This window comes from Cryptomeria japonica, chromosome 7 (genome assembly GCF_030272615.1).
Source record: "Cryptomeria japonica chromosome 7, Sugi_1.0, whole genome shotgun sequence".
NCBI classification, from domain to species: Eukaryota; Viridiplantae; Streptophyta; class Pinopsida; order Cupressales; family Cupressaceae; genus Cryptomeria; species Cryptomeria japonica.
In genome coordinates, this window is record NC_081411.1 from 862374814 (window position 1) to 862382451 (window position 7638).

Sequence of the window (7638 nt, forward strand, 5' to 3'; positions counted from 1 at the left end):
CCGGAAATTCTCAAAATTCCACCGAATTCAAAAAATCTTGAAATTAAGGGTGCGTGAGTAGCCGAGTTGGTGTGAAGGCGAGTCGTGATGCATAGTGTTAGGCTAATGATTTTAGTGCTATGCATCAACTCCGGTTTGATTCTCGGCAGGATTACCACAAACCCTTTTAAAATTTGAACCTAAAGAACGGATGATGGCTCTCTTCAACGACTCTCATGTCTCGCCGAATTTGAATGCGTCGTCTGCTTCTTGTTCTAAGGATGGCAATGGCCCTTTGGCTTTGCTGCACCCATCTGGGCGGCTGTAGAACACGAGATATCACTAAGAGGGGGTTGAATCAATGATCATAAACAATTTTCAAATGTGTGGGTGCAACTGGTAAAGTAATGAAAACACTAATAAACAATCTCACACAATGAATGCATCACACAACAATGGATATACGAAGAAAACCTAATGTGGGAAAAACCTCGATGAGAAATGTTGTTGGAGACTAGTGCTCCAATCCAGTCTCATAATGGAATAACAGTTTTACAATAGTTTAGGGCACCAATCCAAGGAGCACCAACCCCTAGCAATTTATGGGCACCAACCCAAAGGAGCACCAACCCCTACACTATTTTGAGCACCAACTCAAGGAGCACCAACCCTTGCACCAAGCAACCACTCAGTGAAATACAATGAGATAAATTTAGATATAATGAAATCTCCTTGTTATAGATGAAATTTTGTAACTCCTGCAATCGATCTTTTTTGACGGTTTTAACTCCTCTGTTTCATAGTTTCTTTTACTACCGGTTATCTATTTACTTTCTTTGACCTCTCTTTCGCTTAGCCTCTGCCTTTCTTGACTTCCTTTGATCCTCACTCTGCACTCGTTCACTCTTTGCTGCCTTCTTACCGGTTCAGACATTGTCGGTTCACTTGATTGTTAAACTTTGGGACAACTTACCGGTTACTCTGTTTCTTATCGGTTAAACCTCTCTTACCGGTTCTTTCTCCAACATCCTCAGTTGCTTCAAAGTTCAACACTTAACGGCTCAGACTGTTTAGCCCTCTGTTTTCATGATCACACACTCTTCACTAGCATTTGGCATCTAGCATCACTATTTTAGATCTTTAGTCGACCGATTTATACTTGTGCTTTCCTGCCAACACATAAATTCAAACTTCGCGCCCTAGGGTACTCTTCACCGACCCAATCTGTATCAGATCAAATCGGATCTCATGTCTAAGATTGACGACTTGCAATAAATCAAACAACATTGCCATATTTTATTCTTCCAATACACGTTTACTATCTTTAGTAAGACATTAACCCTACTCTTGTCCATCACAATAAATGATCTAGCTGTTTGCTTCTCCAAATCCGATCTGCAATCTGATGTCCTTCATCGATCATTGCATCACAAATCTGTGCCTTTCAATCTGCTTCGAGCCGCAAACCTCTGCAATCGATCTGTGATTTCCGTAGTGGACATTAATACGGACTTAGTCGACAACTACCTCACCGACGCACCATTCACCAACCATTGCACGTTCGCCACCTGGAGTCCGCGCGTTATCACTGTCGGCATCCAACTCAGTTGACTGTGTCAGTTCAGGATGAGTCACTGACCAAACATACAATCGGTGTTTACCTATTGGTTCACCTTCCCCTATCGGTTATACAATAACCAGTTAACCTTCAAGCCATGCTCTTCTCTGATCGACCGGTTAGGACACAATACCTTTTCATTGCATATGACCCGATGCCATGTTCCTCTATGTTCTGCTTGTCCCTTGCATGCTTACCGGTGGACATGTTACCGGTTGATACAACACCTACTTGCATACCGAACTTGCATACCGATACACCGGACTTGCAAACCATACATACCGGTTATGCTATACTGGTTGACTACACCGGTTGACATCAATGACAACACAATGCCAACAATCTCCCCTTTTGGCATTGATTGCAACACAGTATTACTATCATATTGGTTCTTTCTCCCCCTTTGACAACAATGACAAAGAGCACAAACATAAAACTTTCTCCCATTTTCTGGTTGAACAGACCACAAGACTCTTCATTTACTCAACGAGTACAATCTCCCCCTGGGTCAAATCTCCCCTTTTTTGTTCACAACCGGTTGAGTTAGCACTTTTCTCTACCTTTGTAGGTATTTCTCCTGGTAGACAAGACAATTGTTCCTTTCATCCGTCATCCCTTTTGTGATTTTAATTAAGTACAAACTGAATAAACACTGAAAGAAATCACAAACAAGGACCGATGAGCACTTCTCAAAGTCTCAAACCAGCCGGTATACTGTTACACAAATACTGGATCTGCCCCTATGTCCATCAAATGGTCCAAGAATCAAAAGATATGGCAGTGAATTCCCCCCTGAACAATCGATCTCCATACACATTTAAGTGCATGAAGCTGGTGAAACCACACCTAACTTGTGGCGTAGATACCCAAATGAGAGCATTGGTAGAGGTTTTGAAGATACTAGCCACTTGTTTACTTGTAGGGACGTATTTTACCTTAACTTCTTTCTTTGCCACCTTTTCCTTGAGAAAATGGTATTTGATGGCAATGTGCTTTGTCCTTGAGTGCATAACCAGATTCTTTGATACGTTGATTGCACTTGAATTATCACATCGGATAGAAATAGGGTCAGATATGTCTATCTGAATATCCTTGAGGGTCTGCTTCATCCATAACATCCGAGAACAACATGTAGCAACATCAATATATTATGCCTCAACAGTAGATGGGGAAATTGAATCCTGCTTCTTGCTGTGCCATGAAACCAATAAGTTCCCTAGGAAGAATGCACCACCACTTGTGCTCTTCCAGCCATCAATGCAGCCTGCCCAATCAACATCAATGTAGGCTTTTAAGGTGAATTCTCCTTGCTTAGGATACCATATTCCATAATTAAGCGTTCCTTGTAGGCCCCTGAAGATTCTCCTAATTGCATTCTCATGTGACTATTTAGGTGCAGCTTGAAATCTTGCCACCATACATATTGTTTGCACTATATCCGGTCTTGAAGCAATAAGATATAACAGACTGCCAATCGTGGATCTATACAGTGTCTGATCCACTACCAGTGACTCATCAACCTTGCTCAACTTGCATCCGGTCACCATGGGGGTACTTACCAATTTGTTGTCTTCCATCTGAAACTTTTTCAACATATCTCCGACATAATTGCTTTGAGAGATAAATATCCCTTTATCTTGCTGTGAAATCTGCAAACCAAGAAAGTATGATAGCTCTCCGAGCATTGACATCTCAAATTTGACTGCATCTGATCAACAAAGTCTTTGCACAGAGTGTCCTTGTTGCCTCCAAAAATTATGTCATCCACATATACAAGCACAATAATCACGTGGTTTACATCTGCTTTAATGTACAGATTACTATCTGCACTTCCCTTTCTGAAACCCTGCTCCTTTAGATACTTATCTAACCTTGAATACCATGCTCTTGGACCTTGCTTCAAACCATACAAAACTTTCTTCAACTGGCACACAAATGTTTCATCATAATGCAACAGAAAACCTTTCGGTTGGTCTATGTAGACTTCTTCTAAATTACCATTTAAGAAAGCAAATTTAATGTCCATTTGATATACCTTGTATCCTTTGTAGGCAAAGAATGCTAAAAACATTCTAATGGCTTCAAGTCTTGCAACCAGTGCATATGTTTCTTCAAAATCTATTCCTTCTACTTGGGAATACTTTGCACACTAACCTTGCTTTATGCCTAACAATCTTACCTTTTTCATTCATCTTGTTCCGGTAGACCCATTTTGTACCAATGACATTCTTATTCGTCTGTCTAGGAACTAACTCCCAAGTTTTGTTCTTTTCAATTTGTTGCAGCTCTTCTTCCATTGCATCCATCCATTTCTGACTTTTGTTAGCTTATTGAATGTTTTGGGTTCAATCTATGTCATGAGGCAGAAATTTACTTGTTCATTGTTTCAGGCAAGTCTTCTTCTTCTCTATACACCATTTTTATCACCTATAATCTGCTCTTCCGGGTGATTTTTCTGCACATACCAGTTAGGGGACTTGTTAGGTGCTTCTTCTGGTTCACTTTCTGACTGCATTTCATCTTCATCACATGAATCATCATGCCAGATTACTTTTGTTTGTTTGCTTTTATGCATATCTCCATAACTCCGATATGTATTCTCTCAATGACTCTTCTTAGTATTTTGTTGTAACATTTGTAGGCTTTGCTGCGAGTTGAGTAACCCAAGAAGATACCTTCATCACTCCTAGAATCAAAGCCACCTAAGCCATCCTCATCTCTCTTGATGAAGCATTTACTTCCAAACACTTTGAAATATTTGACTGATGGCTTCCGGTCATACCACAGTTCATAAGGTGTCATTTTGCTATTTGTTCTCAGTTGAGCCCGGTTCAAAGTGTATACAACAGTATGAATTGCTTCCTTCCACTACATATCCTATATGTTTGCCTCATTTAACATAGCTCTTGCCATTTCCTTGACTGTCCTGTTTTTCCTTTCTACAACACCATTTTGTTGTGGTGTCCTTGGAGCTGAATGCTGTCTTCTGATTCCATGTCTCTCACAGTAATCTTCAAACACATTTGATGTGAACTCTCCACCTTGGTCAGATCTTAGATATTTCAACTTGCATCCACTTTCCCTCTCAATCATCTTTCGAAAAATCTTAAATCTTTCAAATGCTTGAGATTTGTCATGTAGGAAAGTGATCCATGTCATTTTTGAAAAATTATCAATGAGGAGCATGAAGTATCTTTCACCGGCTAGAGCTCTTGTTCTGGTTGGTCCACATAGATCAATATGCACAAGTTCAAGTGGCCTTGAAGTATTATGTTCTTATAGTTTTGAAGGTCACCTTAGTTTGCTTTCCTTTTACACATTTATCACAAAATGTGCTTGTCGGTTTGATGATTGATGGTATATGTTTCACATAGCCCTTTTTGCTTACTTTAACCATATTATCAAAATTTATATGGCCTAATCTCCCGTGCCACAGCCAACTCTCATCCACTTGTCCCATCATGCATTGGGACTCAAAACATTCCTTCAGATTGTACACATTTCCATCTGTCCTTTTTCCTTCAGCTACAATCTGTCTGGTACTCTCTTTTCTTATCTGGCAACCGATAGAGTCAAAAGTGAATTTGTATCCTTTATCACACATTTGACTCACACTAAGTAAGTTATGCTTTAAACCTTCCACATAATATACATCATGTGCCTTCAATTCTCCATCTATGTTCAGAGTACCTTTTCCTTTTATCTTGATGGAAGAGTTGTCTCCAAATCTTACTGAACCTCCATTCCAATCTTCAAACTTAATAATTTTTTTTTTTCTCTTTGGTCATGTGATTGGAACATCCACTGTCTACAACCCACAAGTTTCTTCTTTTTGCATGCAGGGTAGTCTGCACAATCAAACTTGATTCTGCTTTATTCTTGTTCTTCTCAACCCAAACCGGGTTGCCTTCTTTCTTCTTGTCTGTTGCAATTTCATGCTCCAGTTTTGCTACCAGTTTTTGATTCGATATTGATTTCTTTTGTTTGGTTGTTCTGAGTTTGCAATGTGCCCAAACTTTTGACAATTATGACACTTCACATTGACATTAAATGATGAATTTGAAATCCTATTGTAGGATACCGGTAGACTTTTCCTACATTCATAACTCATATGACCTAAATCATTACACTGATAACACATAACATTCATCTCCCAAAGTGCAACAAAAAATTTTCTACTTTCAAAACTAACAAGAGGCTTATTCATCAGTCTACAATCATCAATTCTATGTCCAAATTTATTACATCGGTAGCAATAACCATGAAATTTGGGTGCATACCAGTCTTGTTGATTTGGACTGACAAACCTTTTTCTTACCGGATGTCTTCCTCTCATGTTGTTGACTCTAGTGAATTCTTCATTATCTACCTTGGGCTCGCCTTTATGGTTTGCATTCCAGTATAATGTGTGACCCTTCCGGTTCTGAGCATTTCGGTTCATAGGTTGATTTCTTGTAGCTTCAGCATAGGTCCTCTTTCCGGTATTTTTGCTGATTGTAAATGTTTGTTTCTCTTTACTTTCACTTGAGGAAGTGAGTTGTATCTCCTTACTGGATGTGTCTTTGCTGTTTGAACTCTATCCTTCTTCAAATCCTATACCATCGGTATCATTTGAATGCTTCTGATTGCTCAACATCTTGTCTAAGGCTTCAGTGTTGCCCTCATACTTGCTTCTCATCTTCAATTCATCCTTGCTCTTTTAAAGCTCCTTTCTGAGTCTTACAATCTCTTCTTTTAATTTCTAATGCCGCTTCTCCTTCTCTAATGCATCAGAGCATGTGACCTCACATATATCCTTTTAGCTTCTTCCAACTGGAGTATCAGATCAGATATTGTTTTCTTGGATTCCTCCATCTGTTCTTGTTCCTCTGTAGTAGCATGCTTAACCTTTTTGAGTTCTTTTCTTGCTTTACTTCACTCCTCGAGGGCACTTATGAGCTCACCTTCTAGATCCACCTTAGCTTCAATGTCTTCATCTTCATCAACCTCATCAACTAGTTCATCTAGAGCCATAAAAAGATTAATTTCTCTTTCATCCTCGCAACAATTATCTTCTGAGGCACTTTCTTCATCTGTGGCATCATCTTCAAAAGTATGCAGGTTGTTCTGCTTCCAGTAGCTTCTTCTTTCTTCCCGACAGACCTTCTTCTCTTTATTCTTGCCCAAGGGTTTGCTAGTGCTTTGTAGCTCCTCTCCACCATTTTCACCATAGGGACATTTTGAAGCAAAGTGTCCAATTTTACCACAGTTAAAACATTTGAGAGACAAGTTTCTTTTGTATTTACCAGATCTTTTGAGCTTCCTTACAAAGTTTGCCACCATTGTATCCGAGTCTTCACTAGATTCTTTATGAGTACTTTCTTCCTTACCCTTTTTGGTGGAGTTGAAAGCAACCTCTTTCTTGGAAGTTCCTTCGCCGGTTGTCCTCATCTCATAAGCAGTTAGGGAATCGAATAACTCATCCATTAAAATTTCAGATCCTTGGCTTTCTCTATAGCAGAGACCTTTGTATCATACTTAAATGTGAGTGATCTAAGTACCTTTTTGACAATAACTTCATCAGACATATCCTCTCCAAGTCCTCTAATGGTGTTCACAGTTTCATCTACTCTCTAAAGATAATCTGCAATCTTTTCTTCATCTTTCATCTTCAAGCCTTCAAACTAACCTCTTAGTGTTTGCAGCTTGGCCTCCTTGACCTTGACATCTCATTCAAATAATCTTTGCAGTTTATCCCAAGTCTCATTGGCAGATGAGAAATGCATAACCTTAACAAACTCAATATCAGACAACCCACTAAGAATAGCATGTTTAGCCTTTGCATTGTTTTCATACTCCTTAGCATCTAGATCTGTAGGAGGAAGACTAGGGACAATTTACCCATTCTTAACAGACATCCAAACATCAAAACCTAGGGAGGACAAATAGGTTTCCATTCTTCTGCTCCAAAAGACATAGTTGGTTCCATCAAACATGGGTTCTTTGGAAGAGGAGGAATCATTCCTTGCCATTGTGTTCTAAAACCATAATCTACCCAAGCT